This window comes from Manis javanica, chromosome X (genome assembly GCF_040802235.1).
Source record: "Manis javanica isolate MJ-LG chromosome X, MJ_LKY, whole genome shotgun sequence".
Lineage (NCBI taxonomy): Eukaryota > Metazoa > Chordata > Mammalia > Pholidota > Manidae > Manis > Manis javanica.
Window position 1 is genome coordinate 126,837,307 of NC_133174.1, and position 23,287 is coordinate 126,860,593.

At 45.3% G+C, this 23,287-nt stretch overlaps 1 long non-coding RNA gene across 1 annotated transcript in view; it reads left to right on the forward strand.

Annotated features, from left to right (window-relative positions):
- The first annotated feature begins 10,601 nt into the window (after positions 1-10,601).
- The window catches only part of LOC118972133 (uncharacterized), a 129,609-nt gene continuing 116,923 nt past the window's right edge, over positions 10,602-23,287 (forward strand). The window contains exon 1 of the long non-coding RNA XR_005060963.2: positions 10,602-11,182. This is a non-coding gene — a long non-coding RNA (uncharacterized lncRNA). The remainder of the gene's footprint in view (positions 11,183-23,287) is intronic.

Genomic DNA, 23,287 nt, shown 5'->3' on the forward strand with positions numbered 1-23,287 from the left:
AAGGCTAAATTATGACCCGTCCACATTATGAAATAGTATGGCAGCAGATTAGTGGAATAAAGTAGTTCTGTACTTGTCAACATGTTAAGATCTCCAGGCCTTGTAAGGAGGTGGAGAACACACCATCTTCACTTCTCATTGCTATTCTCTCCCTTTTAAAAAATCCCTCAACTGTGCACCTTGAAATCAAATCAAAACCCTCACCACCCTTCTCATTGCTATTGTTCATGAACCCTCATGTTTTACTGATATAAAGAGAGCATCATTCTATAGTTAAATGCCAACACCAGAGAGCAGGTGTTAAGATCATTGTTTGCTTTGCAACTACAATGATCCCAGAGCAGTGAACAGAGGGAGGCAGAAGAAAGAAATAATATTCTGTGGTAATTGTTGCTGATATGCAAAAGTCACACCTTCCAACCCATATTTCTGAGAATTTTGAAGAAGTGCAATTTCCTCATAAAACAGAGTTAAGGCAGAGCCACAGGAGAGCAAGCGATGGAGACCATAAAGGAAGCATTCTTTTCACACAGGAAGTTGTCTATTTGGGGATTTTTAAAGATATCTCACTGTCTTATTGGATCAGTTTACCTAAAGCAATAAAACCTTATTTGATGGAAAAAACATCGGTCATGTGAAGCTAATGTTGTTTTTATTGTTTTGAATTTTTTTCTAATATTCCTAAGTCAGTTACAGTTTGTGCTTCTGTCCTTCCTACCATTTAAAAGCATAAAAACAATAAATGAGTAGGGATCAAGAACTCTTTGCAAGAACTTCAGAAATATGAATGAAAATGTGGTGATGCGAGTAATGAAGAAAAAGGAGGAGGGAAATAGAGAAGTAGGAGGAAGCAGAGAAAGAGAAGGACACAAAGGACGCAGAGACCAGAGAAGTTAACTGCAGAATCAGGGGTAGTAATATTATAAACTGGACTTCTGGAGTAGATTTTCTTGCTTTCCTTTGTAAGCTTATAGTTTCTGTTTACACTGTCAAAGCTTTTTGAAGAATATGATACTACTTCTAGCTTGTAAATTCCTTGAGGGCACAGGCCATGTCTTATAGATCTTTGTATCTCACATAGCATCTAGACAATTACTAGCCACGGTGGAGGTGTTCATTAAATATCTGGGGAAGGAATGACTGCAGAAGCTGACAGATAGTAAGTATTTTTAAAAGGAGTAAAAACATAGTTTAATAAAAATTTAAATGCATTTTTCCACATATTACTTTAGGTTAATCGTGAAGCCATACATTCCAAAGTTAACCTATGTTTTGCCAAATTTATATTTTATTGATTTATGTACTAACTTTTTAATTATTTTAATACACACTGAAATTTTTATGGATCATTAACACTTTTGTTCTTATGTTTCCCTAACTTTTCATTCTGAAAATTTTAAAACTACAAAAATTATAGCCTTTACGTAAATTCATTAGTTGTTAATACTTCACCAAGCTTATTTGATAGTATATACTATTCTATAAATAGTAAATAGCAAAAAAAAAAAATTCTTGTGGAGCCATTTCCATCATACAAAGTGTGTTGAAGCTTTTTTGCGGCAGAAAGGGTATTTCATCAACTCTTCATGATGAAGTGAAACCTCAAACATTTCTAAGACTTTAAGACTTTGATGAAAGAGACTGCTGGACCTATTTTAGCTCACAATTTTAAATCATCCTGAGACAAGCATAATTAAAGGAGTTCTTTTTTGACATTCACATAAAGCATGGATATATTTTTTAATTTGAACATGGATTTTTTTGTTATAAATCTATGCATAGTCTTGGTTAATTGGTCGTAACAGCTATATTAATCTCTTAATTGGTGGTATACATTTAGCTTGATTTTTTTAAAGATAAATATATGATTTAGCTCAGAACCTGGCACAAAAGCATTCCATGCTCTTTTTATTTCGTCTGTGTTACAGAGAAGAGTTAAATTTGTAAATCGAGAATTAAGTAGGACATTTGTACTCTGCATGTCAAGGTTGAATTCTAGGCTAGGTAATAAACATTTGAAACCACAGCATATATATCCTGGGAATTAGCCAACATTTGAATTGGTTTCCTGCAGTGCGGTTGTCTTTGCTCACAACACATTTCCTATTTTTTCTTTCATTAGCATATGATTAAAATTTAGAAATTCGCACCTTGTCTTGGTTGAATTTTGGTGCCTCAATTTTTCATATGCAAATTAGAATAACATCATTATATATCACATATATTGGTTTTAAGAAATAAAAATATTTATTTATCTCTTCCACAATTCACAAAGTATTTTCACTAACATTACCTTGCTAGTTCTTCACAATATTCCTATGAACAAGCTAAAGAGATAGAGGAATCTGGAAATACTTTACCCCACAAGCAAATCAAAGAATGAGATGTTTTTCAGAAGGGTAAATTCAGAAATGTGGAAATTTTTCACATATGCTGAATGCCTTAAGGAAGAGAAAGGATATGTATTATATTGCTTCCAGGACAGAACAAAAACTAGTAAGTAAAAAGTAATAGTAATAATAAAGGACAATTTCAACATACATTCTGTGCTGGATGCTTATAATTAGCACTTTACATACATTTTTTCACTTGACAATGGAAAAGATATTATACCCATTTTACAGATGAGGAAACTGAAGCTTTGAGAGGTTAGTTAAGTCATATAGATAATCATTGGTGAAGCAAGCATTTGATTATGTTTCAGAGCCAGTGATCTCATCCTCTAGGCCTATACTTTGTTTTCTTTATGCCATAATTGCCTATACCTGGGAAATGGAGATAGCTGAATAAGTCATTCCAGAATGCTTTAGGGGTGAACTGAGGACTGCCCAAGGGGGTTAACCACTGATGTTTCCCATGCAGTGTAGCTCAAATTGAATACTGCAACTGAGTGAGACATTCCGTGTACTCTATAAACAAAGCTTTGACATTTATCCTGGAAAAGAACAAGAGGTATAGTGGCTGAGCAGTTCCTACAGGTCACGAAGGCAAGATGGCACCCAGAATCCAAATGGATGAAGAGCAGGCAAGAAGCTATGTACCACCATCCACCTAGTTGCTCAAATCCAAACCTATCAGTCATCTTTGATTTGTCCTGTTTTTTCACTCAACTTCCTTCAATCTGGTTGACCAGGCAACTCTACCTCCAGCATATTTCCTAAATCCTTTTTTCTTTTTTGTCTCCATCACCATCATCCCATCTAGGTCTTCCTCATCTCCCACCTCAATGACTACAACAGCCTCCAGCTGGTCTTGCGTAAGCCAACCTTTACTTCTTAAGTCTATTCTCAAAAAGAAGTTAGTGATCTTGTGAAAATGTAAACCAGATCATGTGACTCCTCTGCTCAGAATATTTCAGGGATTACCACCACTCTTAGAATAAAGACAAATTCCTTCCCAAGACCGACAAAGCCCACACCCAGATTGGCCCCCATCTGCCTCCCCAGCCTCCTCTTGCCCTACCCTCACTCTTGCTCTCTCCATGTTCCAGGCAATGCTGTATGGCAGTGAAGATCCCAGACTCTGGGGTCAGGTGGCCTGAACTTGAATTCTGGCTTGACCACTTAGTAACTCTGTGACTTTGGGCAACTTATTTAGGTTTCTTTTATACCTTAATTTCTTCCATCTGTAAGATGGAAATAATGATTGTACCTAGTTCACAGATCCTAACTCACTTAAGTGAGAGAGTTAAGTGAGGCATATGAAAAGTTCTTCAAATATTGCCTGGAACATAGCATTACTATTAACATACCCAGCTCAGTCCTGCCTTCAAGGCATTTGCACTTGCAGTTCCTTCTGCCTAGAATGTTCTTATCCCAGGTCTCTACTAGGCAAGCGCCTTCTCTTCCATGTGGTATGATATTCACAAATAACATCTCATTAGGGAAGCATGCCTGACCTCTCCCACCCCAACCCAGTTATCTCTATGACAATACTTGGTTTTATTGTCCTAAAGGCACTGAAATTTGTTAAATGAATGTATCAATGTATGTGTCTTCTTAGGGACTACATTAGAATGTAGTTAGAAGGGGGATGGAAGCCTTGTAAGGCTCTTCACAACCTTTAAGGGGATTAAGGGATAAGAAACCTCTGTTTTAGAAATCTATTTTTATGCTGCTTGTTTATTCTATAGTTGTTTCCTTTTTATTTCCCCTTAGTGTTTAGTAAAGTTCTCTTGGAAAATGTGAGCTGTCCCAGCTGTGCTAAGGGCAAACACAGAGACAGGTTTTGTACCTTCCTGGGCCTGAGTCAGGGGGACCAGGAAGAGGGAGCATGAGACTGGCATGGGTAGTCCAAGGGATAGACCACCAGGGGCATGAGGAAGAACCAAGGGCACAGCTACAGCCTAGTGATGCCTCCTGGGGAACTCCCATGCTTTGCACGCAACTCTTTCCAGAAAGAAGGCTGAACCCTTACCACCCCATTCTGTCACTGCTGTGGAACAGGCATCCTGCAATGAGGGCGACATCTTCACACATTGCTTGGCACCCAGTCGGCATGCAGTAACTAACCACAGCTCATACTCATGACTCACCTCCTGTGTGCCAGACACTGTGTTAAAAAATCTGTCTAAGCTCACGACTCGGGCTAGCTCTGACCTCAGGCTACCATCTTACAGAAATAGCTTTCCACTGGCCACAGAGGCTGTGGTCCTAGTTACATGAATAGTAGCTTCAATTTTGATTAAAATTCTTTAGGCCCAGTCATATTTCGTTTCATGTTTGCGGTGAACCCGTGTGAAGTAAATGAATGCGTCAGCACACCAAGACCAAGGAGATGGGACTCTAGCTACTCTAAGCTATTCACAAAGTTTTTCCATAATAGTGAATTCAGGACACAGTTTTGGTGCCCATAAACAAAGGTTTGCAAAATCTCATCTTAGTGCTCTTTTTTTTTCCCAGAAGGTTGATGATATCTATTGCTTTGTTAAACTTTATGAGTTACATTTCAAAAGATAAAATACCAGTCTAATCCACTTTCTATTGATGACAGCAAGATTAACTGTTACCTCACACTCATGTCTCTTTCACAATGACTAACAAAGTATTTCTAAGTGTTGCCCAGGGATCCACCCGCTCAAAAAAGACCCATGTTGCAAATACTAATCTGGAAACCATCTATTTGGCTTCTAGAACAGATACAAATAAGCAGATTATGTCATTTATTCCCCCTCTGTCTTTGTATCTATAGTTAGATGTATGAAATAGAATCTGATGAAACAGATTTTAAGGAAATAGAATATGCAAAATTTGCTGCTGAGGAAAATGCTTGTTTTTAGAAATACAAGCACCAATAAAAAGATTTGCCCAGGGCTAGGAGTTGGAAGAGTGGGAAGTAATGATTTACTGGGTCCAGGGTTTTATTTTGAATTGGTGAACATGGGGTTTTTTAAGTTGGTTTTGTTTTGTTTTTTAGAAGGTGTTTTAGTATGATTGGATTAGGAGAGAATTTAAGAACGAGAATAAGTTAATTTTTAAAAATTTACAATCTTAACCATTTATAAGTGTACAGTTCAGTGGTATTAAGTACTTTTGTATTATTGTGCAACCATCATCACCATCCTTGGCGAACATGTTTTGTAGCTAGGTAATGGCAGTGGTTGCCCAACCCTGTGAATGTAGTAAATACCACTGAATTGTTCACTAGATAATGGTTAATTTTACGTAAATTGCACCTCGGTTTTTAAAAATGTATATATGCGGCTATTGAAATGTGTGATTATATCCTGCGCATGCAACTTGGTGTTCACAGGGCTAACCTGCACCTTCACCATCACACAATGCTTCCTGCCTGTTTGCATACTTAAGGTGTTTTCCCATATTATAATTTTCTAGCCCTTTTTGATAAAACAGGATTAAGCTAATAAAGGTAACCAAATTGCCAAGAAATACAATCCAAGAATATTAAAAATACGCCATTGAATTTTAAATTATTGGTGAAGCTGTTAAAGATGCAAGATGTGTCCTGAGTGTTTAAGTCAATTCCAGTCCTTCTGCTCTTTAATGAACAGCAGTAGGTCTTTCTTTTGCCTTCCACCGATATGATTTTTTTCCTACCTTGTATGTCTATGTCAGCTGAAAGAAAAAGAAAAAAATACTCGTATGAAATAAATGACCTTTCTATTTCTTGTAGATCACTTGAGTTGCTTCAGACGACTGTTTTTTTTTTTTTTGTCCAGGTGTCTTGTTTATCCCCCCTGTGTTATGGAAATAGCCCAACCATTCTGAAATCCCAATCTGCAAGACCAGGTGGGAAACCAACACACCATTATTACATGCCTGTAGAGCCCCTTTTAAAAAAGCAACAGAAAGAGACAAATCCCCACTCCTTTCCAAGGTCAACACAACCCAAGTCAAGGCTTTGAGTTCAGACAAAAATTTCAATTAAGGTTGGTTCGCTGACCCCTTTCCCTTCCCCAAAGGCCAGTCTGTCTCCTGGGGTGTTCGGCATTTCCCTAAATTAAGAGAGAGAAATAATTTTTAAAATATATACACATAACAAATGACTCTATAGCATCTATACGCTGATAGACAGTGACTGCAATGGGGAGGGGTGTGGGGGGGACTTGATAATATGGGTGAATGTTGAAACGACAATGTTCATGTGAAACCTTCAAGAGATTGTATTATCAGTCATACCTTAATAAAACAATTTTTTTTAAATATGCACATAACACAGAAAAGTAGAAAGAAGTAATTCAGTGCCGGTGCTAAAATCTTGGCGAGAGAGACAGGCGTGCGTCCAAACATACGGACACGCGCGCACACACACGCACACACGCAGCCAATCCGTAAAGCCTGGTGCCTTCCCTCAGGCTGGTTGGTTCTACTCTTTTCTGCCTGGAAACGCGTGTTGGGGGAGGGGACCAGAGGCAAAGTTCGCTGTGCTTGCTTTCTTTCCCCGGCAACCCCGCAAGAGGCTCCCGACTTCTCCTCCCCTCCCCCTCCCTTCGTTCCAGAATGGCCCCTGCCTTTCCCCGCTGCTAAATCCTCCATCCTCCCCCAAATCGGCTTGTTGCCACCGTCGGGTTAGTTCCTTGGAAGAAGTCATCTCGCTACCAAGTGTGGGACAGTCCACAATGGGGGTGCGGGAGGGTGGCGGGGATGGTAATGACACCCTGTACCCAGCAAAAGCAATAATTATTAGGTCGTATTTAATTTGTAATGAATCATCAAGAGAAATAAGGCCACTTTCGTTTCCAGTGGACCCCTTGGCTTTCCGTGGACATCTCTGGCCCGCGCGGACCGTCGCCACCTCCCCGGAGCTTCGCAGCTCTAAGGCGAGCAAGGAGTCCCCAGATAACTATTTAGTATAAACAAACCGTGCAGCTTTAATGGAATTACCTCAGCCTGCTAGTAAATAATTTATAGTAGGCAGTAAATAAAATATGGTTCTATGTCTTTAAAAGAGTTGTCAAGTGGAAAACACCCACCAGAGGGACGTAAACCCCGAAGATTGCCACGCTTAAAGACGCCGGTTGGGACGGAGGGGCGAGTAAAAGACAACATGTTTTTCTATCCCGAAGGAAGGCGTAGGTGCAGCCCCAGCCAGAGCCAGCAGTTCTCAGAGAAGGTTCTCGCAAAGAGAGGGAAGAGACCTAACGTCCTTCTCACTTATCTAGGGCAAGTGGTAAAAATGCAAAGGAAGGGGGCTGCACTTTCAGAGTAATACTTTCCATTGGAAAGCCTTGAAGCTTTCAAATTCGTTATCACACTTAATCTCCGGTCACCACTCTTCCAGAAAGATCAGGCCGGGGCCATGATTCCCATTTTGCAGATGGGTAAAGAGAAAGGCTCAGAGGCTAAGGGAGAGCCGCCATGTATGCCTGCTGGGCACTACTGAATAGGACGTGGGAGTTTAGGTCATTTCATCTCCGACCCCTGAAGTTGTTCTTACCCTGGCGCGCCTAGAAATAGTTGGTACCCCAACCACATACACTCACACTATCCAGCCCAGCATACTTGCCCTGTTTTACAGCGCTTCAGCATCTCTTCTTTTTTCAGTGACCTGACGACCCTCTAAATAAATTTTCTACCCCCTTCTTCGCCGCATCACCCCCGCCCTGGAGGGTGCATCACCAGTTTGGAGAGGAGGACAGATTTATGAGCGTCTCCTCAAGGTTACCCCCAAGACAACCTTGACCATGAAACCAGAATCTTGAACACTTGACCTAAATTTCCAAGGGCATCTGTTTCCGTCTGTAATTGTCACCAGGCTTCATTTGAAATTCGATCCTCTGTCACTAATGGTATTAACAGGAGCTGAGGTCCAACCTTCCAACGGGAGACTGTTGCATATGATTTTACTTTCCAACGAAAGTAAATCAGTTTCTATAAACGTGCAGCAACCCTCTCTCCCAGTACAATAAAACTGTTGTCGCAATCAATAAATCTCTGGTTTGGGGCAATGAAAATTAGATAACTGTTCTCTCTTTCTGTCTCTTCTCCACCCCCCAACCCCCGCCCATAAAACAAAGCCACTATTCAAAGAATGGGGCGTCTCGTTAACCATTTCTGAAGTCCCTTGCTGTACCCGGCGCCTTTCAGACACGCACCTCTCAGTCATCGGAGAAAACCAGACGTTTAATTACGGTGACTTTTGTTCGATCATTACGGATAATAAAGGCAACCTTTTCACTAGATACAATTATAACGCAAGCTGCTCCAACACCTGCACAGATAGCATTTGTCTCTAGCGTGGTTTCTCTCTCCTTCTCTAAACTGCCTTTGAATTTCTTCTTTTCCTCTGACCAGAGGATTTAATATGTTGCAAGAGATAGATTTCACGAAAACGCGTTGTCCCTTCTGTAGCTACATCTGCTCCGACCTATTAAGAAAAGTAAGACATTTTGATACTAATTGCAAATAAATTGTGATGTGTTCACCGAGTAATTGATTTAATGAAGTTCATATGAAACTCCTGAGATTGGCCAAGAGAAAGGCCCCCTGGTGTGTCTATTGTGGAGGGAAAGGAAGGTTGGTTTTTCGTTTTCTTTCTTTCTAAAAAAAAAAAAAAAGAAATAGATGTGGCGTGGCGGGTTGTGGGGGGGTTGAGGAGGGGGTCGGCACAGATGTTACCTCCGCAGCCGGCGCGGTGGTGGCGGGAAGGAGCCGCCGGGATGACAACTCCCGCCCGCCCGCCGCGAGCCCTGAGTCCCGCCAAACGAAGCGCAGTTCAGTGGCAGACGCCGGCCAGAGAGAGGATGAGCGGGGGCCGCCAGACGCCTCGGAATTGCCGGGGTTGCCTAGGGCGCTGCCGCTGAGTTCTGTGCCCTCGCTTTCCAAAGTGCTTGACGCCGGCCTCTAAACCCCTTTCTCGGCCCGAAGGCCGGAGGCCAGGAGGCTGGGCAGGAAGGAGGGGCCCCAGGCAGCAGCCAGCGGAAAGCTGCGGTGGCTCGTATACGCCGCCCCGCGTTATGGGCTGGGGGTTCCGGGGTGCGCGGTCAAGAATCAGGACAATGAAGCAGCTTTCGGCGCTCGCGCGAGTTTTCTCTTTAAACCTTTCTGACCAGACATATTTACGAGTTAAGGGGCTGGGGCTTGCGGGGTGCAGAAAAGGAGTAAGAATTTTCTGAATACCTGCTGTGTGCCAGACCCTATAGTTCACACCTCCGTCCCTCTCTCCGAGCAAAGGGTATTATTGCTCCCCCTTAACAGACGCAGAAACTGAGGCCGGAAATACCCTTGGCAGCAACTTGCCAACAATGTCCTGGGCTACTCTGGGCTATCCACCAAGCCCAGCTCTTAGGGAAGGAGAAGGCAAGTCTCCCCAAACCTTTCCCAATTCCCTCCCCCCGCCCCAGCCCTCCAAATATTTCCCTGCGTAACTTAGTCTGGAGGGGGGACAGGGCAGAACCGACCGCAGGGCCCGGCCCAGATCTCCGAGTTGGCGGGGCACAGTCCTCGGCTAGTGTTTGGAATTTTTGTTGCGTTTTGTTTTTCAAAAAAGAAGGGCTCGTTGGAGTAATCAGAGCCCGGGCTGAGCTAGCAACTGGCTCCAAGTTCCTCGGAGTTGCCTTGCTGATGAACTTTCCCCGAGTTGCTTCCTCCCGGCTGCGGAGCCGCTCTTCTGGGTCCCAAAGCGCGCAGGCCCAGCGGGGTTTGGGGAGTGCTGACTGCCCCGCCGGGCGACGCCGCCTCTTCCTCTGAGCCCCAGGGGAGAGGCGCCGGGGGTGGCCTTTGCAGCCCCACCCCCTGCACACTTGGGAGAAGCTGCGCCCGCAGAGCGCAGGCCGGTTCCCTCCCTCGGGTGAGGTGAAGAGTTTACCAGCCGGCCGGATGCAAATAGTCACCCTGGCACCCGACCGCGGCCACGTTCGCTCTCCAAGCGGCAAGACCCAGCGCGAAACCAAGGGAAAATCAACCCCCACCCCTTCTTGCGCCTTGGACATTTCCGACTGGATGGCGCTCCACACCCCGCCTGGAGCGCCCGAGAAGCTAGTGGGACCCTCCTGGGCCGGGCTGCCGAAGTGCCACCTTTTCCCCGAGCGGACTGGGCCCCAAGTGGGGCCCCAGGTGGAAAGCTCGGGTCACCACGCTTCTGTCGGGGCCCGCCCAGCGCAGGCCTAACCTTGGGGTGGGGGGGTAGGGCTCTCGGCCGGCCGCATTCGTTGTTCCAGCCCTTTTGCCCCCATGGGGCCCTTTGACCGTTTTTCTGGACGCAGAAGGATGGAGGGTTAGCTCACTTCGTCCCGGTGCGGGGGAACCCAGCCAGCTCCCTGCCCAGACTCAGCGTTCCTGAAACCCAAAAGGGACAGTCTGGATGTCTGGGGCCCCCTCTCCCACCTCTGGGCTTTGGAATAGGTGACCTGGGAGCAGCTTTCTCCTGCCCAAGGTCACGAGTAGACTTCCATGTCCACGAATTCCAGTCACTCCTCAGACCCCAGACGCAGACGGGGAGGGCCCCGAGTGTCGAGGGCCCCGGATATCGAGGCAGGGGTTGGCTACAGCGCTGCAGGGCTCGGCGGCCAGGCCTGCTGCAGGAGTCCTCGAGACTGGAGAGCGAGCAAACTGGGAGAGCAAAGTTAGAATTTGAGCGGCTTGGCCCGTCAGGATTGTTTCCGAACGACCTTTTCTCCTCAACAAGTGGGCACCAGCAGCTGATAACCGCGGACGAGGGGCATGCAGCCGTCGTGCACATTTTTTACATTCCTGGGGCCAGGGATTGACAGGGGCCTTGGAAGGTATGTGAGTCGCCGTATCCCGCTCAGTGTGACGTTGCAGACTGCGCGCCCCAGGACCTGCCCCCGTCCAGGGCTCAGAGGACCTCAGGACGCAGCTGCACCCTGTCCTGGCCGCAGCCCCTCGCCTCCCCCCGCTGCAGCGCCCCCTCGGGAGGGGAGGTGGAACCCAGCGGGCGCGGGGAGCCCGGGGGTAGGGGGGTGTCCGGGTGAAGGGCGGGAAGCTCCGTGCGCGCCATCCCCGCCTGGGAAGCGGTCACCCGCGGGGGCTTGGCATCTGAAAGTGAGATTTGGGTAGCTGGGAGTGGAGATTTACGATCCTGGAGGACAGAGCGTGAAAGGGGTATCATCATCAGTTTTGACTGAAAGAAAGAAAACATATCTTTAACAAAAAGAAGGGCCCTTGCCATTCACCCCCGTTGTTAGGACAACGTGAACTATCCTTGAAATGATTAGTTCCACTTCAAAGGAATTTACATTCAACAGTGAAAACTCAGCCGCTTTTATTTATTCGAAAAGACTTTTCACTACAGAGAGTCATATGTTCGGTCCTTCTATTTATTTTTCCGCATTCACGGTGCACTTGCATTAAATCAACAGAGAACCGTACAACGTACTCATGCGGGCCAGCCGGGGGTTACGGGGACCCAGAGCTATAGGTAGACAGGGTGGGGAAGAGGGCGCTGGGGTTGAGGTCTAGGACCACGCAGGCGCCCGCCAGGCCCGGAGGCTGAGGTGGAAAGTGAAGGAAGCAGGTCCTTGGAGCGGGAAGCATGCAACCGAGAAAACCCGACTCAAGCGCAGTCACCGGAGATCTTGAGCGTTTAGTACAGAGCCTGGCACACTTTATGTTTCTCGTGAAGGAAGTGGACTCCAAGTTCCCAGGGACACCCCAGAAAGAGCTATTAAAAACTGATGGAGTTGGCACATCTTCACCGGGCACAATTAGGGTCGATCTCCACTAACTGAGAAGACAAACCCTATCTCATAGTAGCTGGGGACATTTGGCCCAGCACAGTCACAGGGCCCACATGCCACGCCCAATCGCCTCCGCATGCGACCACTTGCCACCACATCCGGGAAATCAAGGGAACAAAAGTCAAAATTTAGGAGAGGTGTGTCCTGGTGTGTGGGGTGCTACCTACCGACGTCTCCCGGGCGCCTCTGGGCAGTGGCTAGGCTAAGGTGCGTGCGCTCCTGAAACAGCAGCAGCACCAACTCAGCTTCACCTTACCCGACCCCCACCAGCCCGTTCACCCCCACCCCACCTCCAAACTGCTCTTTTCTTCAGCCTGGGCTAGGGTTTCTCAACTACAAATGATGATGCTAAACTTTTCCTTGACGATCTTTTCCGGCTTCTATTTCAATAGGGAAGAGGATCTGTGTTAGCCATAGCATTCAAGAGTTTGTCCACGGTTTCCTAATGTTTCTGGATTCACACAACACCTCCCACCAACGTAAAACTAAGCCCCTGCCTTGAATTACTGTCAACATGAATTCTACAGTTGTCCTATCGATCCAGGTTTTTGGGTCTCCCTCACTAGCCTCGGAGGCCGTGACCACAGGCTGCTTAGCGAGAAGTTTAAGGTGGCGGACATTTGCCAAGGTGTGAGATGGATTAGTGACTGGGGAAGGCCTTAATTTTCCTGTCTTTGCAGGAGATACTCTGGGTTGAATGAGAACTCAGTTTTTCTTCAGCATCCTGGGGCTACTCTCATGTTCCTCCTTTCTCCTCAGTCCTCCTGGATTTATTTCACCTTCTTGGTCTCATGTTTCCTTTTGTTTCTTCTCCTGCCCACACCTGAAGATTACCCTGAGGTATCCCCACCCCTTTCCCTCTCTCTAAAGCTCTCTGGGACAGCTTTCCTGTCCTCTCATCCCGACTCTCGGTGGAGAATCAAACTACAGTTGAGTCAGCATCCCAAGTGGAACTCCGAATGTACCGCCCCGCCCCCAGGTGGTTTAAAAGAATGTGCAGTCAGAAGATTTGGACCCCCACCCCTCCCCACCCCCATCTGGATACGCCTCAGCCCTAACGCTGCACTCCTGGAGACTTCCAAACTGGTTGGCGTTTGCTCCTCAGGGGTATCTATGCTTCACCGCAGGTAGCAGCCACATTTCAGTGTCCGTCCCTGTGGGGTTACTTGGAGGTGCCTCTCTTGATCTCAGGCAGGAAAAAGGGAAGGAAAAAATAAAGAAATAGGAAGGGAGGGAAGAAGGGAAGGAAGGAAAGGAGAGGACGGGCGGAAGGGAAAGGAGAAGCCCCCATGAAAGCAATCCTGGGAGAGCCCTGGGAGGCGTCCAGCTGCAAAGGCTTGAGAATGAGAGGCTTTCAGCTCCCAAGGCAACTCCGGTGGGGGCAGGGCAGGAGGAGGCGTGTGAGAAAAGTGACACGTCCGAAAGGCACCCCAGGAGAGCTGGGGTCTAGGAAGGACTCGAAATGTATTTCTAATTACTTTTCATGCTCCCAGGGAAGGGGCTTCTTTTAAGTAGTGTTTTAAAAGCTTGTTATTGTACTGAGTTATAGTCCACATTTTGAAAGCGCTGTTTATACATTTTAACTTTTTGTATGGGGTGGGAGGATGGTAAATGCTAGACATGCACTTTTCTGGCAAAATCTGTAGAAAATCAGGACTTGGAAACTTCGTTAATGGTTTTCTCATCGTAAGAACTGGTAAGGAGTATCAGTCACTGATGTGTTAAAAAATTATAGATTCCTTATAAAATAAGGAAACTCTTGTTCATGTCTTATTTCTATGTAATGTCTCAGCTCAGGTAGCTTGAGGCTCCAAATGGGCAAGTGGGAGTGATGCAGACATGACTGCAGAGAAGACATCCAGTCAGCAGAGGGCACACTTGTCACTGTCAAACCCTACTTCCAGATTTGGAGATGACAATGGTAGGTAGGGGCAGGAATGGTGGGCAAGATCTCATTGGAATGGGGCTCCAATGGAGATCTAGAAAATGAGAATAAATGTCTGTTCCTTGAAAGTAAACACAAAGAGAGCAAGAGAGGACCTGTTGCTAAGTTTTACACCCATAGAGTTTCCAAAAAGTAAAAGTATCTCAGGACTAGGAAAACAGACCCTTAAAATTCTGATTTGACCACTATGACGCTGAGGTCAGAGTAGCCACTGAATGAAGATCTGATGTTTGCTGTCTGTCTATGATATCTTGAAACACATAGGGCTTCTCAAAACCAGGAGGCAGCTGGAAATGCTGTGAAGAGCAGTGCATATGACATTGAGAGCTCCTGGTTGTAGTATGTTCCAATGGGTTCTTAAGCAATTCACTTCCCCTCTCTGAGCTGCCATTTCCTTATCTACAAAGCGAAGAAATAGAAATGGAACTAGATAATCTCTAAGGTCCCTTCCTGTTCTAAAGTATGTGATACTGGGAACAAAAATGAAACCTGAGCCCACTTAGAATTTAATCCTCATATTCTAAGATCTTCAACCATGGTTTCTAAAAGAGTAACAGGTGGACAGGGAGGCAGGTAGCAAGCAATACCGACCCCTGTGTGATGCTAGCTTTTTATGATATCCATCCTGACAGTTATTCTGAGAACCACATCAAGTAGATCTTGCATCAAGTAGAACCTGAGATGCTCTTACACTGGACCCAGGTAGCAAATGAGTTGTAAGTAGAAATTTTTGAGGAAACAAAAATCCAGAGACCAAGGCACTGTTCACAATGGAGAGACTGAGGTCCTGGGATGGGACCAGAATATGAAAGTTAGAGCTAGCCCTTAGAGTCCTCCTGGGCTCAGACTAGATATCCTTGGGAACTCTCAGACTCAAGAATGCCACTGTCATTTCTCTTGACAGACATGTGTTCTTCAGCCCTTTCTAACCCACGGTGAAGTTTTGGTTTTCTTCTGATGAGCAATTTTTACACTGATGTGAACACCTGAAGCGGTTGCTTGAGTGGAGTTTCCTTATTTCTATCTGGAGTAAACAATAGACTCATTAACCACAGAGTCGGGCCACCTCTGGTTTTGTCACCCCACTCTTAATTGGCATGAAACGTCTAAAATTGAAAATGACAAAGCCATGGGCGGCTATGGATGTGTATTTGCTCACTGGCTGAGCAGCTTAGGGAACAGGCAAAATCATGAAACCCTTGAAGGCCTGTGGTCTGCTATGTTCTAGAACCTACCTCCCTATGTCCCTTCCATCTCTCCTCCCAGCCTTATGGGGACAAGCTGTGGCTCATAGATGATGAAGCTATAGATAGACTCATCTGGCATTGGGCAAAGTCAGGTTTGGGAGCAAGTGCAGCCATTCATCTGAGACCTGCACTGTCCAGCATGGTGTCACCTAGCCCCATGGTGGCTGCTGAGCACCTGAAAGGCAGCTAGCTCAAACGGAGGTATGCTGTAAGTGGAAACTGTGCACCAGATTTTGAGGCTTGGTACAAAAAAAGAATGCTAAACATCTCACTAATAATTTTCATATTTTACATGTGGAAATGATACTAGGTTAAAAACAATATATTATTAAAATTCATTTCAGCTGTTTCTTTTTACTTTTTCTGGGGGCTACTAGGAAATAAAAATCACACATACAGTTTGCATTTGTGCCTCTGTTTCTATTGGGCAGCATTTCTGAGACAGTTGGGTAAGAGCTCCTAAAAACCTGCTCTTCCTGCACTAGAAGAGACCATGCTTTCCTGCTCTTTGCATCTCCGAAGTCAAGAACAGTGCTTGACACATAGTAGGTGCTTACCCTTGAGTGAAAGAATGAATGCCCTCTCCAACTCACCAACCCTAGGAAACTGACTTTGGAAGAGACAGCCAAGATGAAATGCCTTCCCCAAGTAGCTCTGCCCTGCCGTGCATGGTGGTGAGTGAAAAGAACTTGGGAAATTGTAGGAGACCTAAGTGCAAGGTACAGCTCAGTGAGTGTGACCTTGAGCAAGTCACTGCTCTCTTAACCCCCTCTTCTTCCTCCAGACAGTAAGAAGGTGGGGCCAGATAGTTCCTCTAGGCACCCTTCCAGGGTTGATCCTCGGAGTCTGTGGCCGGGGAGGGGCAGAGGAACTTTTCAGAAGAGTTCATATCCTGTGCAGGATCACACATCTCTAGCAAGTTCTCTTTTGGCTCCCTTTTGCCTGCTTTACTTTACCTCCTTTCCTCTCACCATCGTCCATTCCACTCTGTGCTCTTGATTCTCTCCTCCCTGTGTCCCAGGCAATGGCATACCAGTACCCGCTTTTTCCTGCTTTTGTATTGCTCTGCTTTTCCAGTTGCTGAGGGTGGGAAATGAAGAAGGAAAACACCTGTCCCATCCCTGAAGTGACCACAGAGCAGGTTTTGAATGGAGTGGGACTCCTTGTCCACGTTTACCTTTTGCACTCTGGCGGTGGTAAGGGACAGCACTGGCAAATCAGAAGCCCAAGGTATAGAGCAGTGGGGAGCTAGAGCAAGATTCCAGCCTAAATATTTCAAGGCAGCCATCACAATTTCAGTTTCCCTTGCTAGCATTTGCTAACCTGTGGACACTTAAAATTTCCCTGGCTCTAGGGCTTCTATAGTGCCAATTTGAAGCATTTACTCACCTAACTGTTGAATGGGAACAAAAAGTCACTAGATCAGGGGTCACGTAGGAAGCATCAGTGTAAGGCAATAAGGAATGGTGGGAGCTATGGCAAACCCAAGAATGCTTATTCTGACTAAAGACATTGAAAGTCTTCCTTTTTTTTTTTTAATGGCGACCGAACAAAACACAACTCTAGATTGAGCTTAGCTCATATCCAGTGTACTTCAAAGTTTGCCATCCTGCCTAGCTAATCTATTGTCTAGGTTCTGGCTAGATTCTGTTTAAATCCGAGATTTTCTTTCATGATGGTGGACCCCATACAAACATGAATAACTTTAGAACTAGTAGTCTATACTTAAAGTCTAAGTTCCAATCAACATATGCAAATCTTTCCTTCCTACCCCCTACTCTTCATTCCTAGAAAAACCGTCCTCTCTTCCCTGGGGGGCCTCCATTCCTTTCAAGGGCTGCTTGAGCATTAGTTATGTTTAAAACTTCAAACCCAAGCAAAGAGCCTTCATGAGATTTGCATCCTTTAAAATCTGTTTATAAATTTTCTGCAGATTTTTCCCAAAACTTAAAATACTAATACTTATATAGATATAAACTGAGCTTCTTGATAACTTGGCATTTTTTCTCATGGAAAGAATGACTCTGAATGTTTCCAGTCTGTCATGGAGTTGAAAGGGTCTCAAGAGGACATATTGTCAAGAAACATCTGCCTCTCTAATGCATCCTTCTACCTGCTGGGGGGAGAAGATGCCTTTAGATCCAAATGATCTAAATACAGAGTCATTACTCCTCTGTCATCCTGCATTGTCACCCCCAGAAGAAAACAGGCACCCTGAAGGTAGGGCCTGTATCTTAGCCATCCCTGTAGCCCCAACACCCAGTGCCAGGTCTATCACCCCAAGTTTATCAAACTGAACTATCATTCTGGACAGTTATGGAACTGAACTGGCTCCTTCCCTAAATATCCTCTTCCCATTAATTTATTTGTTTTGCACATGTCCTTTGCATGTATATTTTTGGCTATGAAAATGGAAGGGGGAAATGTTTCAGCAGATCCTTTTCCTTAAAACCTTTCCAAAGAAAGACTTACATCCTATGTATCATTTGTTGAGTGCCTACTATATGCCAGGCACTCTTCTAGGAACTGAGGACAGACTGGTGAAAAAACCGGCAGTTCCTGCTCTCGCAGAGCTCATGACTAACAATGGCAAAGGCTGGGCTTTGGTGGAGCGCAGACAGGGCTTCTCCGAGGACGCCCTCCAAGGCTTCCCACCCTCACTTGGCCTTCTTATGCAGTCGGTGCACCCCTGGTCACAGCCCTTGCTGCTCCATATTTTTAGTTGACTGTCTACCTGAAGGTCTCCCAATCGGGACTCTGAGCTACTCCTAGGCACAGATTCCGGCTTCATCATTACTGCATCCCTAGGGCATGATGTGGTTCCTGCCACAGAAGTACCACACAATAAAAGTGTGCTGAATTAGTGGATGAGGAACTGACAATTCCATGTACAGTCAGAAAGTGACCAATGAGACTTAAGGACGTTGGAGTCAGAATAATGTGTGGGTTCATTAGCTGTTGTAGAACACAAAGCACTGGGTTTCGTCTTCTAGAAAGAACATCTTGGCTCCAGGCTGACATAGGGTCCATGCTAGAATTGGCTTTCCTTGCATTCGTTTGAGCGTTCCATTTTCGGGTGACAGGAAACATTGTCATTAAGTGGAAAACCCCTAGATTTGGGAGCAGATGTTAATTTGAAGCAGAAATCAAAGAATATCCTTGGAGTGTATTTCTTTCACCCTTCCTGCTACACATATAGAGACAGAATCTAGTCTATATTCATGTCCATATCCATCTCTCTCGATCTTCAATTTTCTTTTGCTCTCCAGATTTAAAAATGATATCGAACCTAAAGAAAAATGATGTGGGGAAACTAAACCATGTGAGAGCACACGGGAGTGATTGCCTACAAAACATGAACTTTTTGCATCCTGGATTTGATCTTTTCCCTTTTTTTTTTTTGGCTTGGGGTTTTTAAAGAACAGTATGCAGCTTTTTTATTTAAAGGTAATTGTTGGGGAATTGAGCATTATTTTCCCAGTTGTACTGATGTGAAATGTCAAGTCCATTTAGATTCCTGTAAGGGTTGCAATTCCTTTTTGTATAGCTTTTGTGACTTCTTTCCCATTTTTTTCTGCCCATTGCACATCAGTATTTTCTAGAATAGCACCCTCCTAACCTCAGATACAAAACACCAGCAGAGACATTTTGGAGAGCATCTTACACAGGGGCAGGCACTGTGAAGCATGTCCCTTTTTCCCCCCTAACATTTCCTGGGGAACTGCTGAAAACTAAATGTACCCTAGTCTTACAACCTTTCATATCTCAGTTCTTCCCTTGTTTACCATTCATTTAATAAGCTACCAAAAATGAATGATTCCACCTGGGCCATGCAAAAGAGGCCTGTAGAATACTTCCTGTTTTCTTTCCTGCATGTACCTTTTTAATTCTGTGGTTTTTCAGGAGCTCTTTGGGCTTAGGCAGATCCCAGTCAGCATCTGCACCTCCTAAAATGCCCCAGCGTCTGTATTTTGCAGTTCTGGTGCCGGGTAATCATGACACCCAGGGTCCCCACCTGTCTGCCTGCATGTCTCTTGCACATGAGCACAGAGCTCCCACTGGCTTCCAGGCAGAGCACTGTATGAAAAAAGGAGCCCTTTGGGTTGAGGGTTGGGGCCTTGGTGGGGAAGCTCCCTCTTCAGTGAGCACAATGCACCTCATTAAGCATTCTTTTCTGCCCCATTTTCTCCAGAGAGGAAGCTTGGGGGCTGTCATATTAGAGGGCTGCTGAGAATGGTATAGCTTCCGTCTGGACCTGCCCCATGATTCTCCCAGACGTTTCAGCCCAGCTATGTGTTTGTTCCCAGTTGACTGAGTTCCCGTCATGTGAGGAATCAGTTTAAAGTAGTTCAGGTCTGAAGTTTAGTGGCTGACTTGACCCCAGCTGACAGGGCTGCTCCTGTTATCAGCAACTGAAAGTGCTTCCGGCTCATTCGTCTGTCTCCCTCTCTCCTTTCCTTACCCTATCACCTCCTTGGATGGGGAAATAGAGAATAATCACTTTTCCTGCCTGATCTCGACCAGGGAAGAGCTTCAAGGGGATCAAGTTATTTCTAAGGAATATAAGAGGCTGTGGGGTGGGGGTGGGAAGGGGGCACTGGGGGCAAGGAGGAGGCAATATAGAAAGCAATCTCAGTGTTTCTGGTCCCGTATTTTCATTTAAAGATCTGAATGGAAAAATCTGAAGGATTAGTCACCCAATTGCCAAATGTGTCTTCCTCCTACAGCCAAGGCAAACACCTGCTGCGTGTCCGGCTCTGTGCCTGGTGTAGAAGGAGACTCAGAGGACAAACCCTCTTAGGTATTGGTCCATCTTTAACTCTTTGGGGCCGTGGAAGAGCAGTCTATACCTGCAGCCTCTGCTTCTTTCCTTCAGCCTGTGCACCTCGTTGGGTTCTCTGCGAAGCAGATTCTGAGGCAGAGATAGAATGCAGGGTATGTATGAATGAGCTGCCTTGGGATTAACAGCTGTGGAAGGGATGGAGAGGCGGAAGATGCAGAGGGAGAAGATGAGCTGTGGCACGGGCTCACTGACTGCACAGCCAACCTTGGAGAGCCCTCCAGGGGGACGTGACCCCTGGGAGTTACCCTGAGTCAGGCTGACGTAGCTACACTTGTATGCTGTCACAGAGATCAGTCATTCGATGTGTGCTACCCTGAAAAGAAGTGTGACCTTGGGTAGGGTGGCTCTCCGGAGCTGAGGCAATCTCTGAAGGTGCTAGCTGCTGAAGACTGTGTACAGATCGCACTCCCAGCAGCCAGCAGCAACTCTTTCATTGAAAGGAGAGCTGGGGGGTACAACACAGTGGTGACCACACCCCACCATAGGTTGGCTTTTCAGAAGCCACATAAATCCCTCTTGGCAAAGGTTAGCAATGAGCCTATAATTAGCTTAACAGCCTTTTCTTGATCCTCTTCTTACATGAATTTTCTGAGCATTTGGCACTGCTGATGACTCTGGCTTCAAAACCTCCCTTCACTTCTGCTAGAGTTGCATTTACCTTTCTAACAACTGCTTCAAAGTCATTACTCTATCTTCCTCATTGAACCATTCAGTTACAGGTGCCATTCCCATCCTCTCGTTCCATCCTAGCTCCCCTTCTGTTCCTTCTCTGTGTTCTGTTTCTCTCTGGATAATCTGTCTCATCCACCTCCATATGCCATGGCTTACTCCCATAGCTACTTCTCTGTTCTAAACTGCAGGTATAATTCCAACTGACCACTAGATAGCCACAACATAAATGTCCAGCTGTTGCAAACTCAATCTGTCTATATTAGCTTGGGCTGCCATGACAGAACACCACAAGTTGGATGGCTTAAGCAACAAAAACGTATTTCCTCACAGTTCCAGAGACCAGAAGTGTAAGATCAAGGGTTGGTGTTAGCTGAGAGCTCTTCCCTTGGGTTGCACACTGCCACCTCCCTGCTGTGTCCTCACATGGCCTCTTCTGTGTGCACACTTGGAGAGAGAGAGATCTCTGGCATCTCTTCCCTTCTTATAAAGACATCAGTCCTATGGGAATAATACCCCACCTTCATGACCTCATTGAACCTTAAGCACCTCTCTGAAGGCCCTATCTCCAAATACAGTCATGTTAGGGGTTAGAGTGTCAACGTATAAATTTCAAGAGGGGACACAATTCAGTCCAAAAAATGGTCCTAAAATGAACTCATTATCTTACTTCTCCTTTCACTGTCCCCCAAACCTGCCCTTCCTTCTCTTATCCCTTCTCAGTGTATCATGCCTCCCAGTGGCTCAAGCCAGAAACTTGGGGTCATCCTTGCTTTATTCTTTCCCCCCACCTTCTACATCTAAGCTCTAGTATTTGTCTATTGCTGTCTAACAAATTATCCCTAACTTAGCATCTTACTATAATAAACAGTTACTACCTCGTTCAGTTTCTGTGGGTGAGGAATCCAGGAATGGCTTAGCTGGGTGGATCTGGCTCATTGTCTCTCATGAGGTTGCAGTCAGTTGTCGGCTGAGGACGTAGTCATCTGAAGGTTTGATTGGAGCTACAGGATCGGCATTCAAAACTGCCCACTTACACAGCCATTGGCAGGAGGCACCAATTCCTCATTGGCTCTTGGTAAAAGGTATTAATCCCTCAGCAGATGGGCCTCTTATAGGGAGCAGCTTGGGTAACCTCATGACCTGACAGCTAGCTTCCCACAGAGTGAGTGATCCAAGAGAGAGCAAGCAGGAGACCACATGCCTTTTATGATGTAGTCTCAGAAGCCACACACCCTCACTTCCACCAAGAGAGACAACTTACCAAATGCAGCCCATACTCAAGGAGAGGACAGTTAATCTCCTCTTGAAAGGAGGAGTATCACATAATTTGTACACATACCCCAAGTCTCCCAGACATCTCTCATATCTATCCAACATCCATGCATTCTTAGACTATTATACTGGCTCCATATTGTCTCCTTGCTTTTTAATATTTCTAAAACCTGGTTAAATCATGTGAACTTCAGTGGCTTCCTGGAACCTGCAGAATAAAGCCCATATTCCTTAGCATGACATTCAAGGCTCTCCATAACTTGGTAGAAACTTCTTAAAGTTTAACTTTAATTTTCACCCATATCTCCATGCTTTTGAACATCTCTTTGGTCCCTCTGCCTCTCTTGCACTTCTGCCATGGCCATGAGAAGAACTTTCTTTGGGCAGCTGCTGCCCTTTCAGCCTGGGCTCCAGAAGGAAGACACACACACACAAAAAAAAAATAAAAATAAAAACCCTGCATGTTGGAGCCAAGCCCCAGTGGAGCCCGACCTAAATCAGCTGATTTCTAGACAACCTATAGTTGTATGACTAAGAATAAATGTTGTTTAAAACCACTTTGGGATGGTTTGTTACACAGCCTTATTGTGGCAATAGCTGACTAACCTGATCTTCCCTACTTTCTTTGCTCGCCAAAATTCCACTCAGGCCTTCAAACTTCAACTTTGGTGGTACCTCCTTTATTAGGCCTTCTCCAGTCATTACAATGAAGATTAATGTGCTCCCTTCTCTGAAATCTCATGTTTTATGTGTGTTTTATTACCGTAACAATTTTTTTTTGCTTTGTACTTTCAATTTCCTGATGGATTTGTAAGCCTGTTGAGAGCAGGGGTCATGTTTTGTTCTTATGTGATCCACTGAACATTGGGCATTTGGTAGGCACCCAATAAGTGCTCAATGACTAGATGAATGAATGAAAACGATAGATAATTTCCTACTAGACTAGGCAATACAAAACATAAGCTTCCTAAATTCTCAGAAAGTCAATCCCAATGAGCCAGAATACTGCAGTTAGTAAGGCATTTATTATCTAATAGTTTCTCAGTGAAGGTTTCGTTGTAGTCACAAGTCACTGGTTGCAAGGACAGACACCCAACATAGCTCAAAAGAAAAGGAAAGTTTATTGGAAATAAATGACACAGGGGATTGTC